General features: G+C 53.1%; 2 pseudogenes; both read left to right on the forward strand.

The window, feature by feature from the left end:
• The first annotated feature begins 111 nt into the window (after nt 1-111).
• Nucleotides 112-265, forward strand: LOC138243709 (U1 spliceosomal RNA; annotated as a pseudogene).
• Nucleotides 266-10,727: 10,462 nt separating this feature from the next.
• Nucleotides 10,728-10,836, forward strand: LOC138219181 (5S ribosomal RNA; annotated as a pseudogene).
• The last annotated feature ends 5,413 nt before the right edge of the window (nt 10,837-16,249 follow it).

A 16,249-nucleotide genomic window follows, 5' to 3' on the forward strand; every position in this document is an offset into this window, starting at 1 on the left:
TAACTGGTACCGTGTCAAAATGTAATGAGATGTGATCATATATACTGTTTTAAGTATGTATATTAATGTAAAGCATTTGTGATGCCCTGTATTTGATTGTGAAAAGGAAATAAAAGTTCTTAAAAATCGAAATCGAAATCGGTTCACCCAGAGCAAGGCTCGGCCATTGCACTCCAGCTGTGCTGACCCCTGCGAATTCCCCAAATGTGGGAATCTCGACTGCATAATTTCTGGTAGTGGGGGACTGTGTTCACGCTCTCCCCTGATGTGCTTGGTCCAATATCAGATACGGAAGAGTTACGACACCACGAGCTGCGATAGGATCCTAGTTCGAAAGGAGTCGATGCCACTGCTGGTTCCCGGTTTCTTTTAGTTAGAGGTCCGGAGAAGCATCTCAAGCTGGTTACACTTCTCCTTCCGGACATTCATTCCCTTTTCAAAGTCAGTCGTTTTGCTGTGGTCTGCATTATTTAGGCTGATTATCGAGGTTAGCCTTTATTTGGTCATGGGGGCCTCAGTACTGTGTGCTAATTCTAAAGACAGTTTCACCTGTTTTCTGATTGCTAGGTTCTGTACCAGTGCAGACATGTCAAATAGTGAATGGCTGTACCTCTATTGTATCCGTGCTCAATGAATGAAACCAGTAATAAATGAATATATTGTAGCATTTATAGGTTCTTTTCAGAACAAAAGACCAGTAGAGACGCGATTAACAAACCAAGCGCTAGCTTTATTTGTTAACAACCACACAAAACCAAACACAGAATATACACGCACATGAGGAGACGGAACACGTACACATCTTTATGGTGGTAATTACTTAACAACATGCTATACTCTTATAAGACTACACAGGGCGCTAGAAATACTAGGACATTATTTACACAGGTAGGGTCAGCCGCTTTTCATCGTGCTGACCCTCAGACTCTCCCCGGCTACCACTCCCAGCATGCCCAGCGGTACTACGAGGGCCTAGGGGCGCTTCCTCCTCACCACCAGGCGAGGGTGTTACACTGCCCCCACCTGAAGCGTCTGGCGTCTCGCCGATGTCGAACACCCCCCTCAGGCTGTACTCGTACTCGGCTAACTGCTGCGGAACCCTGCGTGAGCGGCCGCTGCGCCGCGGTGATGGCTGGCGACCCATGGACGCCCCACTATCGGCCGGCTCAAGCCCCGGCTGCTCCTCTAGAGGCTCCCCACACGGCTCCTCCTCCCGGGCCCGGTAGGGGGCCAGGCGGTCTCAGTGCAGGACCACCACTCTCCCCCGTGCTTGCAACCGGACACGGTAACAGACCTCGCCCACCACCCCGAGTACCTCAGCGGGCCCCTCCCACGACGGCGCCATCTTAGGGCTGAGGCCTTTGCGGCGGCGCGGGTTGTACACTCAAACCGAGTCCCCGGGCTGGAAGGCAGGCCCCCTGCAGCGCAGGTCGTAGTACCGCTTCTACCGGACCCCCTCCTGTGTCAGGTGGGTCCGTGCAAAGCTGTGCACCCGCTGCATCCGCTGCCGCAGGTCCCACTCGTAGTCCGGTCCAGCCGGTGGTGCCGACCCGTCTCCGGGCGGCGGGCCGAAGACCAGGTCCACCGGGGTTCGCATTTCCCGGCCCAGCATGAGCGAGGCCGGGGTGCACCCGGTGGATTCCTGGACCGCGGTCCTGTACGCCCAGAGCGCAAGGGGGAGGTGGCGGTCCCAGTCCCGTTGGTGTAGGGACACCAGGGTGGCCAGCTGGGTGGCGAGCGTCCGATTAAACCGCTCCACCAACCCGTCGCTCTGGGGATGCAGCGGTGTGATCCCCAGGCGCTGGCACACTCTGGCGAAGACCTAGGACTTGAAGTTACGCCCCTGGTCACTGTGTAACTCCTCCGACACCCCCAGCCTGGCAAACATCCCCTCCAGCAGTGCATCGGCCACCGTGGGGGCACTCTGGTCCGGGAGGGCGTAGGCCTCCGGCCACTTCGTAAAATAATCCATGGCCACCAAGACGTAGCGGTTCCCGGCCTCGGTGCGCCGAAACGGGCCCAAAACTTCCACCCCCACCCGCTCCATAGGAGCCCCCACCTGGTGTTGTTGGAGGGGGGCCCGAGAGCGCTCGGGGGGACCCTTCTGCGCCACGCACACCGCACACGTTCGGCAGTACCGCTGCACGTCTCTGTGGCAATGGCCTCGGAGACGCTGCAGGGTTTTTTTACCGCCGAAGTGCCCCACGCCCGGCTGGCCGTGCACCGCGGCCTCGCAGGGGCGCCGCGAGAGAGCGAGACCCCGCACGGTGCACGACAGTGAAGTCGTACTCCTGCAGGATCTCTATCCATCGCGCCATCTGCCCCTTCGGCTCCTTAAAATGGAGCAGCCAGGTGAGGGAAACATGGTCGGACCTCAGCCGGAACCGGGTCCCGAACAGGTACGGCCTGAAGTGGTGGACCGCCGCCATCACCGCCAGCAGCTCGCGACGGGTCACGCAGTAGTTCCGTTCAGCCCTAGTCAAAGCCCGACTATAGTAGGCCACTACGCTCTCCCCATCCGGCCCCTCCTGCGCCAACACCGCACCCACCCCCGAGTCACTCGCGTCGGTGTCGAGAACATACGGCAACCGCGGGCCGGGTAGGCCAGCACGGGGGCCCCCACCAGAGCTTCACGCAACCGGCCTAAGGCAGTCTCACAGCCCGAGTCCCAGTCGAAACGGCGGCCCTTGTCGGTTAGGCGGTGCAGCGGGGCAGCGATGCTGGCAAAGTCCCGGACGAACCCCAGTACGAGTACGAGGCCAACCCCAGAAAGCTGCGGAGCTCCGTGACGGTGCGTGGAGTCGGCCAGTCCCTCACTGCGGCGACCTTACCTGGGTCCGTAGCCACCCCTCGCGGTAAAACAACATGTCCCAGGAAGCTCACCTCCCACCACAGGAGCTCGAATTTGCGGGGGTTGAGCCTCAGGCCAGCGTGGCGGATGCAGGCCAGCACCGCCTGGAGGTTCGTCAAGGCCTGGTCTAAGCCCCGGGCATGAAGTATCGGATCGTCCAGATACAGCACACACTGTTTCCGCGGGACAGATGCCAGCACCCTCTCCATCAGCCTCTCGAACGTCGCCGGGGCATTGCACAGGCCAAAAGGCATGACAGTAAACTGCCAGAGGCCCTGGCCGATAGAAAAGGCCGTCTTCGGGCGAGCATCGGGAGCAAGCGGTACCTGCCAGTAGCCGCAGCGGAGGTCCAGGGAGCTGAACCAGGTCGACCCAGTGATGTAGTCTAGGGCGTCATCTACCTCGGCAGGGGGTAGGAATCTTTCCGGGTGACCTCGTTCAGCTTGCGGTAGTTGACGCAGAACCTCCACCAGCCGTCTTTTTTTTTTACCAGTACAGCTGGCGCCGACCACGGGCTCGCGGAGGGCTCAATCACCCCCGCTGCGGCCATCTCCCGGATCTTTTCCTCGGCGGCGGTCCGCTTGGCGTGAACCATGCGTCCCGGTGGGATGCGGATGGGCCGAGCGTCGCCGGTGTTGATCTTATGTTGGACCAGGGCAGTGCGGGTGCAGTCCCCATCTCTCGCCCCAAAGAGATCCTTGTTCTGGGTGAGTAGCTCCTGGAGCCGCTGCAGCTGCTCTTGATCGAGGCCCTCGCAGCTCCGCTGGTAGAGATCCTCAACGGCGCGCCTCGCTTCCACGCAACCTTCGGCCCCCGCCGCCGCCGCTTTGTCTGGCCCCCCGGCTGACTCGGGAGCAGGATCTGGCATGCTCTCTCCCCGGCTCACAGGCCTGGTCTGCCCCGGCGACTGCCGATGCCGCCGCCGCCACTGCCTCTTTTTCTCCCGGCTCCGGCAAGCCCGCGTCCCTCGGCCTTCGCCGGGCCTGCCCTCCACCAGGTGCAGTCGCTCCCCCTGCCACACCAACTCCTGCCGGCTCAAGTCCAAACTGGCCCCCACTCGCTGCAGTACGTCCAGCCCCAGAATGCAGTCCTCCTGGATGGGTGCGAGGTAGCAGGGGTGGCGCACCGTCGCTGCACCTAGACGGAAGGCAAGCACCTGTTTCCCCCTGACTGCAGCGAGCTGTCCCGTCACGGTCCTTAGCCGCAGGCTGGAGGCCTCCCATCCTGGGGGGTTGGTGCCCTCGGTGTCGGGGAGGACGCCCGGACGGAGTAGGGTTACCGATGAACCGGTGTCGAGTAGGGCCAGGCAGGGTTGGTCCTCGATTTTGCAGTGGAGGTACAGGCCCCGGCTACAGCCGACTCGCCCCACGGTGGCGTGAGGGGCACCGGTCTTAACATCACTCTCCGGAGCGGGGGTTGAGGTGTTCGAGGGGCGGCCTTCCCCACGCTGAGCCGCCCCGTTCCCGTTTCCCGACGCCGATCGAGGAGTGCGAGGTTCGGGTGCCCGGCAGAACCGGGCTCGGTGTCCCCTCTTCCCGCAGCGGTTGCAAATCAGCGTGCGGGGCTGTTCCGCGGGGGTCGCTGCCCGGGCTGGCTCCTCTTCCCCCTCGCTGGATCCCTCCGTCGCCGTCTCGGTCAGCCGGCAGGGCGCACTGCGTCTGCTGGCACTTCCAGTCACCTCGAACACGGCCTCAGCCCGTGTAGCAAGGGCCAAGGCCTGCTCCAGCGATGTAGGCGCGGCCAGCTGCACGTGGCGCCGCAGCTCCTCGGGTGAGAGGGCCTTGAGAAAAGCCTGGAGAGCCATCTCCCATGTTGGGGAAATCCCTATTCCTTCACTGCCATCCAAAATTGTGGCATACACCAAATGTATATATATAGTCTATATAAATTGCTACAATTTTCCATTTAACATATTTACAAGTTTCAATTAAATATTTTCATTCGGTCTGCTAGTTCTACACCAGATTATTCACAGTTTATACAGCCAGGCAGGTAGCCTGCACAACACATAAACACGGCCCCTTGGCCACTGCATCAAGGGGTCCTGAATAATAATAACCCACCAGACGATGCCTATCTCCATGCTCCTGCACCAGCACAACAGCTCACAACCCATTTCTTTCACTTACAGACAAATTACATACAGATGATCAGTCTGAGGGAATCCAGTCCAGGACCAGTGCCTGCAAGAAAGCTTGTCTCAAAACATCAAAAACGGTTTCTGCTGCAGGGGTCAAGGCAATTTTGTCTTTAGACTGCACTACCCCCCTTAAACCAATACGTCACTAGACAAGCTCGTTCTGAGAAGGCATTCACCCTGGCTTTATCATGTAGTTGGTTTTATACTCCTTTTTTTCCTCTTTAGATCCAATACTTGGAGTAGCCTGGCCTTATGGATTCCCTCATTAGGTAAAACAATCACAATATCACATAACTCTATTGAGTTAGTTTACATAAATGCTATTTCATGCAGTAATTCCTTATAAAATGCTGCAGTCTGGGCCTAAAATAGGTCTGGGGTGTCCCCCACCCACATCAGTAGTTGAAACTGTACATCTTTTCCCAAGCAGACTGTGACAGCTTATATTTGCTTTAAACACAACCCTTGCACCCCTTCTCCTGTAGCCTCCTGTTACCCATTAGAAAACTTTATATCACATCTTTATGCTGTTTTAGTCTAAAAACAGGACAGCTGTGCTCCTGTGTCCCCCAGTTACTGCACACTGTAAGATTATTTCACTTTTATTTAAATCCTGAGATAAATTCAGGAAGGCTACAGAGGGGTTTACTAGATTAAAACTGTTAGTTCACGCACGGCTCTTGTTTCAGCTTCTGACATGTTCTTTAATTGTGAAATCAAGCCTCTTTCTTTCAATTTCTACCAAAAACACCTTTTTTTTAGTAACTGCACACCAGCTTATTAGTAGTTTTGTCTTTGGGGTTTTATATCTCGGTATAACATTAAAGTCGCACAATAATTTGGACAAACTGGCGGCACCCTTTTCTCCTCTTTGGGAGTCTTTTTACCTCCCATTTGCAGCGCTCGCACTTCTGCATGCATGCTTCGCGAGTTATTAAATCAAATCTGTCTCCGCTGTCCGTAATATCAGAAAAGCATAGTTGTACATTCTTGGCAACATCATCACTAATTCCCACCCTTCTCCTAGATTCTCTCTTAAGGCGTTCTATTTCTTCTTTTGCTTTTTCTTTTTCTACATATACAACTTCGTTTCGTTCAGCCATTGCTTTTAGCTTTTCCATCAGAGATTTTTGCGTCTCATCTATGATATTCTGTTGAATTCTCAAATATTCCTCTAAATATTGTTTATTTTTATCCAAATGTTCATACACTTTTCTACATTCCTGTTCAGCCTATATTCCGTCTGATATATTTCTTTTAAGTTTCACTTTGGATTAATCAAACTTTTTTTTTTCTTCACACCAAACCATTTACATGTCTCCCACGCGCCCCGCGGAACCCCCCAGTCGAGACAAACTGACGAACTATCACAATTCGGGAACACGGACCAGGTTCCAAATCCTGGCTTTAAACACACAGTTGAATCGAGTTACCATTTTCGGCTCTTCTGCGAGTACAGTTCTAGTTACTACCTTCAGCCGTACTGCAGTCGTGTACCAGGATGCAACACCTGGATTGTTTCCCACGGGCAGGGCGAGACGCTATTCCTTCAGCTATCCCTTTTTTTCTACCCCACCTTCACAAAACAGACATCTAAAAACACATACACCATTAACTCATTTTTCTGTTGTACTTGCTTCAGCACCACAGCAACATGGAGAGGACAAGGGACTTTTTAGAAAAGAGGAGTCCTTACCTCTTTTTAGAAGCGGCCGCCTAACTTTTCCTCTCCATGTCCGTGTGGTTTAATTTAGATGGATACTTCTTCATCATTTGGGTCACGTATCCGCCAATCTGCCTCCTCCTTTTTAGAGGACGTTGTAAACCTTTAGGAACAATATGATCTAGCAACAAGGTTATGTCACTGTAATTAGGCTTAAGACAATCAAGAACAAGGCTTGCCTTTCTTCGAAATTCTTTACGGTCATCAGGCAATTTAGGAAAAGACTTAACTAATGCAAATAATTCACTAGGAGACCAATGTCAATGTACATATGCTGGAGTTCCTTCTGGACCTGTAAAAGTGCACATTAGCATTTCACGAACAAGTGAAAAGGCTTTGGCTCCGGACCGCTTTCTAGTTTCTGTGGAGACTTTTTCTTTTTAGAAGGCATGGCCATGACTTTAGCTGCAGCTTGCTGTTCTTTAGTTTCAAGACTAGTCTTTTTTGAAGCTTCCCATTATTTCTGTGATTCCTCTTTCCATTACATAAGTTTTCCAATTCACTTTCTTTCCTTTCTTCTCCTTCTCTTCTAAGTTTCCCCTTCTTCAGGAAACTTCTTTTTCCTAATTCAACTTTCCTCTGTCCATTCTGATTCACTTACAAAGATCCTTCATAGTTATGGGCCCCTAATTATCATATATAAATTATGTGCAAGTTCCCTTACACCTATTACCCTAGCTTTACAGTTCATGAACATAAAACATTTTTTTTACTCTAACCCAGGCTATAATTGTTTCTCTGAATTTGTCGTACATGTACTTTTGCTGGACTGCTCGGTCCCATTTTCATCTTTGAATTTTAATTTCCCATTTTTACCGATCGGTGCCTTACTTAGAACCTTATCACATCAACTACTCCGCAGAGCAAAAACCACACGTCTGTGTTAAGATAAGTTCTTTATATGAGTCCCAGACTCATCAAACCCACGTGAGAACACCCCTGTGGCTCGCTTCTCAAACTATTAATTTTTATGGATCACTTACTGGCGTCAGACAGCTGCCAATTCTCCAGACGCGTCTCTGGAAGGATAAACAATTTATCCTCCGAGGTTCGTCCAATTTTGCTAAAATTGTCAGGGTCCGGATGGAGTTTCAGCAGCCGTTCGCGTTCAGGTTTCTGATCCCGGACGAGCCCCCAAATTGTTATGGAACTATCAAGGAAGCCACAAGAGAGAGTTCTCACCTGAGTAAGGTCTTTATTTCAATATTGCAAGCCCTGCTGCCACTTCGCAAAGTGCAACCAGAGACTCAATATGTTACAAGAAGTACAGGGTTTTTAAAAGATGTTGCGCTGTAAAAAAGCTCAGCGCTTTGTCCTTTCTAAAAGTTCCCCTTTCCCTAAGAGAAAACAGATTACATCAAAAAGCGAGAGAAGAAGCACTAGATTTGTTATTCAAAGCTAATCAGTTACTTTCAGCTAATTCTAACGACCCAGAAAGCATATATTGTTTTGGTACATTGTCTTCTAAAGTAACCTAAACAGTGTACTTTGTTGATACACTGTTTTCTAAAATTCTGCACGTACTGTAGCACAGCATTTACATCCTTGAAATATATTATCTTTGTAGATTAAGCTGACCCAGGGACGCCAAATAATGTAGGGAAAACCGGTCCAGGGACGCCAAATATGTAATCATAGTGGCTCTCTGAAGGCACCAGTTCTGTAGGGTTTGGGCATTTACTGAGACAATTATTAATTGTAGCAGTAAATCACAAAGTTGATTCTTTTGATGGCTTTAGAATCCAACCATGCGACATAATCAAACAACGCAACACACACAGGTACTAACACACGAGGATACATTTATTAATACATAGAATATGCATGTAAACCTAACAGATCTTATCGAGAGGGTTATCAGAATACAAAAGGTATATATTCAATCAGTTACAAAGTGTTACACATATCAAGAGGACATACATTCAGTATATCATTCATTAAGACCGTTTCGTAAAGTGAACTTGGTTACAACTTCTACATTAGATACTCAAACAAGTACATAACTCTTAGGAATTAAATTGATATCAACTGATTTGGATAACAATTGAATTCTCGAGCTGTAATGCATTGAAGTTGAATACTCATCCAATCTTTGGGGATTCAGATCTCCTGCGGGCACAAAGAAACAGTTGCAGGCTGTTGCTGTCCAATCCGCGCTCTCTGGCTCCGTGCCAGGCTGTGCTGTGCGGCTTGCGACGGTGCGCTGCTGATGCTCACTGTTGGCTTAACTAGCAAAGTTTGTGCACAGGAGAAAAGATGACTGTGGGTCCCAGCAAGTCAGGAAGAGGACTGGTTCGTTCCTGATGAAGAGCTAGTTCTGAATAGTGATTCAGCTGTCCACAGTTCCGACCTGTTCACGAGGCCTGCTGCTGGTTACTCTCTGGCAACCTCCACTCTAGACTCTTAGAACAAAGGAAAGTTCTGGCACTCGGACACACTGGCCGTTCCGTGGTTGTCCGGGCTGAGTCTCAGGATGGTCAGGAGGCGCGCTGTGAGAATGTCCTACCCTTGGGATTCTCCTTTGAATTGTTGAATCTGAATCTGAATCTTGTCTGAATCTGAATCTGAATCTCAATCTCCCAGGCTCTCTGTGTTGCCTGTTTTACCTGGAGGAACTTCAGCTCATTGATTGGCTGAAAGTTCCATGGGCATCAGAGTCCCACGTGGGTTACTCGGCCCTACCAGTCCCTGATTGGTTGATCAAGGTGAAATATGAGTCACTTAGTCCTGACACTTAGTAATGCAGTCCAGATGTCCAACTGGCACTCCCTAAACAGATAGGCGCCAATGGATGACCATTGATCATGATAGCCAGGCTTAGCTAAGTGCACCCCCCTGTGGGAGCTGTCCTTATCAAAAGAAAACATCTTGCATGAATAGTTTCTCTGTGGCTGCACCACAGAGATGAACAGAGAAATGGGGCCTCATTTGGGAAGCTCAGAAACACTTAATTCTGCCTTATTATTTAAGCCTCACCGCTACATCTTAAAGCACCAATATATTTCTTGCAAAGCTCTCTACATTTTAAGAATCAATTTACTTATTAGATTTCCACTTCAAGACTTGTTCGGCTGGCGTTCTGGGAGTCGCGTTTATCAGAATTGTATTGAAATCGTTTCCCACAGAGCTCAGATGTCAAAGCACAGCAGCAGCTCTCCACAGCGATCCTCTATAGCGCCCTTTCTCCCGCAGCTCCGTCCTCATTGGAAGGAAGCAAGAGTGAAAGGCTGAAGTGAAATTGAGCGGGGACGAAGGCAGTGAAGAGAGAGAACGTGGGAAGAAGAGAAAAACGCAGGGGAAAAAATGCAGCGTCGTAAAAGAGGTGACAGAGCTGTCCTCTCTATAAGTGGGGTGCCAGCGAGCTTTGCTCTAGCTTACGGCCACACCCCCTTGAGCATGCCTGATCTTGGAAACTAAACAGGGATGGGCCTGGTTAGTACTTGGATGGGAGACAGCCTGGGAATACCAGGTGCTTTTAAGCGCAGGAGGCGCCCTATCCCCGCTCGCTCGCTCATTCCCCTGTTCACAAGTGCAGTGCGGCTTGTCCGTCTGTTTATTTGTCAGCTCTGGCGAGACACGGGTGCTTGTGTATTAGCGTGAGCGTTTTTTTTATTCTGATCATGAACAGTTTTACAAGTCCGCAAAGGATCGAGGAAAGGTTTATCGCCAGCTGAAAAGAGACACAGCGCTTCGGCTGTGGAGACTTGCTCGGCTGGCGTTCGGGGAGTCGCGTTTTTCAGAATTGTATTGAGATCGTTTTCCACAGAGCTCAGATGTCAAAGCACCGCAGCAGCTCTCCACAGCGATCCTCTATAGCGCCCTTTCTCCCACAGCTCCGTCCTCATTGGAAGGAAGCAAGAGTGAAAGGTTGAAGTGAAATAGAGCGGGGACGAAGGCAGTGAAGAGAGAGAATGTGGGAAGAAGAGAAAAACGCAAGGGAAAAAAGCAGCGTTGTAAAAGAGGTGATGGAGCTGTCCTCTCTATAAGAAGGGTGCCAGCGACCCTTGCACTTTGCTTACGGCCACACCCCCTTGAGCACGCCTGATCTCGGAAGATAAACAGAGATGGGCCTGGTTAGTACTTGGATGGGAGACTGCCTGGGAATACCAGGTGCTGTAAGCTTTTAAGCGCAGGAGCTTGTAAAACTGATCATGAACAGTTTTACAAGTCCGCAAAGGATCGAGGAAAGGTTTATCGCCAGCTGAAAAGAGACACAGCGCTTCCGCTGTGGAGACTTGTTCGGCTGGCGTTCGGGGAGTCGCGTTTTTCAGAATTGTATTGAGATCGTTTTCCACAGAGCTCAGATGTCAAAGCACAGCAGCAGCTCTCCACAGCGATCCTCTATAGCGCCCTTTCAGCTCCGTCCTCATTGGAAGGAAGCAAGAGTGAAAGGCTGAAGTGAAATAGAGCGGGGACGAAGGCAGTGAAGAGAGAGAACGTGGGAAGAAGAGAAAAACGCAAGGGAAAAAAAGCGTCGTAAAAGAGGTGACGGAGCTGTTCTCTCTATAAGAAGGAGAAGAAGAAGAGGAACAGAGGATTTGTTTGTCTTAAGTTAGACTTTGTTTTTTTGTGTTTTTTTGGTGTTTTTGGTTGATTTTTGAAGCCCTCCCCTTCAGCCTAGCTCTGTTTGGGGAGGGGAGAGACTTTTGGGGTTTTTTTGTTGCTTTTTTGTTGCTTTCTGAGTCCTGTTTGTGTTTTAATGGAAGGAAAAAACATGGAGGCAGAGAATGTTATTGTAGTGGAGGAGGACAGTGGTGTAGGTAAGAGAAGGATGAGGAATTTGGACCGACCCCCCTGGCGGGTTTTTGCAAGGGCGCATACTGTTGTGGTGGATGTGAGCGGCGTGGAGAAACCATCTGCGGGTGCTATTATCGCAGCTGTGTACGGCGTCTGTGGGGAGGGCTCTCTTTTTGCCTGCCGCCCCCAGACGCCAAAAGAGTTTGAACTGACTCTGTACTCAAAAGAACATGCGGACGCGGTGGCTGTGGGGCTGGATGTGCAGGGCACACCCTGCTACTGCCGCTGGCTGGAGCGGAAGGAGGTAGTGGTGTCCTTCCTCCACCTCCTGGCATATATCTCAGATTAGACTATCAAGGAGAAGCTGAGTAGCTGGGGGGTGAGAGTCATTTCGGACATCAGGATGCGCCACTACCCCGGGACCACCATTGCTGATGGCACGAGGTTTGTTCGGATTCGCTTTCCCGATCATGTAGCCTCGTTGCCATACAGCACCCGCTTCGCCACGGCAGAGGGGGGGCAGTACTTCAGGGTCCTCCACGACCAGCAACAAAGGGTGTGTCATGTCTGCCTGGACTTGGGGCACATCGCCAAGGACTGCCCTGAGTTCCTCTTCTATGAGTGCAGACAGCCCGGCCATCGCGCCAGGAAATGCACCGCTGCCAAGTGCCCGGACTGCCTCCATGCGCTCATGAGCTGCAACTGCGAGCCAGAGCCGGAAGATCCAGCCGCCGCAGGAGCAGCTGCCCGCAACGCTGAGGGGGTTGAAGATGGACTACGAGTGGCCACTGCAGCTGAGCATGGAGAGTTGCTAGCAGCGGCGCCCCAGGACCCCAGTGAGCCAGCAACGCCCCAGCCGGTGATGGGAGAGAGGCAGAGGAGGCCCCTCCAATCCTGGGTACAGCGCAGCAGAAAGGAGCCGGGGACCAGCCAGCATCTCCACCAGCAGAGGCGCCCCGTTGCCCTAACAATCCTGCTGCATCCCACTCTGTGCCGCAAGAGAAGCAGAGGGAGGTTGCTCCACAACATGCGGCGGTGCAGGGTGGTGCAGCTGAGATCCTACGGGCACCACCACCACCAGAGGCTGCCCCTCAGCGTACCAGTGGGCTTTTGACACCAAAGCCTGTGCAGGGAGAGAGGCAGAGGGAGGAGGCGACGGCACCAGCACCACCACCACCATCACCGTCAGCGGTTCCCCAGCTGTGGGCAAGCCGGGGTACAACCGCCTGGGCCCTCGAAGGCTGGAATCCAGTGGCACCACGTCAGGCCTCAGCCCAACCTGAAGCCCAGTTCAAGAGTTGTCCGCAGACCCATCCCTGATGTCTCTGCGGTGGCGGAGACAGGAGGTGGGGAGGAAGCGGCAAGTGTTGGCAATGAGAATGTGGCAGAAAGGGCGGGGGAACTGTCGCGCGGGCCGGATAATTAATTTCACTCTTATGGCCATATGCGTGATGGCAACTTTCGCCTCTTTAAACGCCAACGGGCTGAGGGACTGAGCAAAGCTGGGGGCAGTGTTAGCTCTGCTGGGGCGGACGGATGTTGTCTGCCTCCAGGAGACCTTCTGGGACGAGGAGTGTGTCCGGAAGGTGCGAGCACAGTGGGACGGGGAGCTGTTTTACAGCAACACCTCCAGCCTGTGCAGGAGGGGGGTGGCTGTGCTGGTGAGGAGGGGAGTGTACGAGAGCGTAAGGCTCCTGCACCGCGACACGTAGGGCCAGCTCCTGCAGGTCTGTCTTGGGTTTCCTGGACAGTCCGTGCTGCTGAGCAACATCTACGCCCCCAATGGGGAAGCTGAGCGGCTCGCCTTCTTCAAGCAGCTGGAGGCGAGCTGCTTTCAGCAGCCAGGGCTGGTCGTCGGAGATTTTAACTGTGCACTGAGTGCGCTCGATGTCGCGGTTGGGATGACCTTTAAGAGCAGTGCTGCTCGCAGCTTCCTGGAGCGCAGTGCGGAAGCTCACTGGTTCGTGGATGCGTGGCGTCAGGCTTAGTGTGCGCGGAGGGACTTTTCTCGGCGGCAGGTCGTCGAAGGTGTCTTGAGACAGAGCCGGATCGACCTGTTGCAGGGGCACATGAGTCTCTTCCCGTGCCTGAGCCAGATGCGCTATGTGTTCATGACCCTGAGCGACCATGCTGTGCTTCACTTTTCTCTAGCAGGGGCACAGGAGGACCGGTGCCCCGGCCTCTGGTGCTTTAATAAGGCGCTCCTGGGGAGGCTTCATTCTGTCAGGGCATAGAAGACCTTATCCGGCAGCAGCTGCAGTGTCCCCTGTATAGGTCAGAAAAGCTGGTCTGGTGGGATAATCTCAAGTACGCCATCAAAGAGTTCAGTATCTAGTATGGCCTGTCCCGGGGGCGGGAGAAGGCCAGGCGGGAGAGACAGCTTCGGGCTCGGATCACCTCAGAGCTCGGGCTCCTGGCAGATCACGGCGGGGGCTGCGAGCTCTTGCTGGAGCTGAGGGGTGAGCTGCAAGCCCTGGAGGAGGAGAAGTGGAGAGGAGCCAGGGTGCGCAGCAGAGCCCAGTATCTTGCCAAGGGCGAGAAGAGCACGAGGTTCTTTTTCGGCCTGGAGCAGGAGAGGCAGCGCAGCTCCTTCATCGAGGAGCTGGTGGGAGAGGACGGTGTGCGGCTCTCTGCCCCCGAGGCCGTTAGGAATGAGGTGTTTTCTTTTTATAGCGCCTTGTTCTGGCCGAAGTGGTGGATGAGCAGCAGACCCGGGCCATGCTGGCTTGGGTGAGTACCCGCCTGTCACAGAGCGATCGTGAGCTCTGTGACAGTGCGCTGAGCTTGGAGGAAGTGCTTGAAGCACTTCGGGGCTCGTCTCCTAACAAGAGCCCTGGGTGGGACGGGCTCTCCTCCAAGCTCTACAGACACTTTCAGCAGTCCCTGGGGCCCCTCCTTCTGGAGGTGTTCCAGGAGATTGCCAGGACCGGCGCTCTGACCCCATCTATGAGAAGGGGGGTGATCTCTCTTGTCTACAAAAAGCAGGGGGATCCCTCCCTTTTGAAAAACTTTCGCCCGATCAGTCTGTTGAACACAGACTATAAGATACTAACTCGTGTTCTCTCCCTCAGGCTCGGGAAGGTTCTGCCCAGGATCCTGTCGCCTTCGCAGACCTACTGCGTCAAGTGGAGAGACATCGCGGACACGGTGTGCTCCATCAGAGATGTTGTGGACCTTATGCGGGAGCAGCCGAGGGGTGGATACGTCCTGAAACTGGACCAGGAGAAGGCCTTCGACAGGGTGGAGCATTCCTTCCTGTTTGAGGTCTTGAAGAGCTTTGGCTTCGGCGAGGCCTTCATCTCCTGGGTGAGGCTCGTGTACAAGGGGATCGTGAGCTGTGTCAAGGTGAATGGTTCCCTCACGAGCTTCTTTCCAGTGACCTTGCCTGGGGGCACCGCCACCTCGTTGATCTACCAATATGCTGACGACACCAGACTGACGTTGGCAGAGGTGGCGGAGATCTCGGCCATTTCAGAGGTGGTGCAGGCCTACTGCGCTGCCTCGGGCGCCAAGGTAAACTTGGAGAAGTCTGAGGCCATGCCGGTGGGGAGGGCAGACCTTGCCCCGCTCTTCGGTTACCCTTTCAGGGTTGAGACGGGTCACCTGAAGGTCCTTGGCATCTACATTAACGCTGATGAGCAGGCCACTGGGCTTCTCCTGTGGAAGGAGAAGCTCATTAAGATGAGGGCAAATTAAATCGGTGGAGACACAGGTCCCTGACTCTAAAGGGAAGGGTCCTGCTCGTTAACACACTGTGCCTGTCCCTCTTGTGGTACCCACTGTCTGTGATGCCTCTTCCTGAACGGGTAGAGAATGAGATTAGGCAACTGGTGGTGGGATTCGTGTGGGAGGGGAAGCCTCCGCGGGTCACTCATGACACCCTCATTGGGGAAATCTCCAGGGGTGGGCTGAAGCTGTGTGATGTAGGCCTGAAGCTGAAAAGCTTTAGGCTGAAAGTAGTGAAGAAGTTCCTTGACCTGGATAATGTCAGCATTTGGAAGATTGGTATGGGAAGCTACCTCGAGACTTGCGGGGGCTTGGGGCAGGAGACCCTCCTGGTGAGGCTCACTCCGGGGTTGATAAAACATCTGCCCTCCTTTTACAGGGAGGTCCTGCTGGCGAGGGGGTAGTTCATGTCCCAGCATGTCTCCTACACGTCGGAGACCCGGGCCCAGCTTCTGGAACAGCCTCTGTTCCTCAACCCCCTGCTGGTGTCTCGATGGAACAGGCAGCTCTACGGGGCTGGCATATCCAAGGTCAAGGATCTTCTTAATGAAGTAAAGGACGGATTTCTGCCCACCCAGGCTATTGTCGACGCTGTGCGAGAGGTCGACGACGAGCTGCCTGTCAGTAAGATCCGTCAGGATTACGAGCAGCTCAAACTCGGTCTCCCGGACAGTTGGCTGGAGAAGCTCCATCTACAAGACGGGGCAGCAGGCCCGGGCTGGCCGGAGCTGAGGGTGAAGTGGGGGGACCGTGGGGTGGACCTCCTGGGGTGCACCACCAGCATGTTCTACAGGCTGATGATGGCGAAACGCTTCAGAGTGCCTCACACGTGCAATGTCCCCAGTTCAAAACAGAGCAGCTTTTTTTGTTGCCACGCACACTGTTTGGGGATTCGCCTATGCGCTGTGATCGAACAGACCCACTCACCTCTTAGTGTGGCGGGATCTGCACAGTGCATGTCGCAGCGCTTTCTGCTTTCACTTCAATGTGCTTCCTGATGTCGAGTCGTGTGCTGTGCAGAGGCTCTGAAAGCGAGAGCAATGAAAAGGTGCACAGTGCTGTGAAAGAAAAC

The sequence above is a fragment of the Lepisosteus oculatus genome, chromosome 14 (assembly GCF_040954835.1).
Source record: "Lepisosteus oculatus isolate fLepOcu1 chromosome 14, fLepOcu1.hap2, whole genome shotgun sequence".
Classification (NCBI taxonomy): Eukaryota; Metazoa; Chordata; class Actinopteri; order Semionotiformes; family Lepisosteidae; genus Lepisosteus; species Lepisosteus oculatus.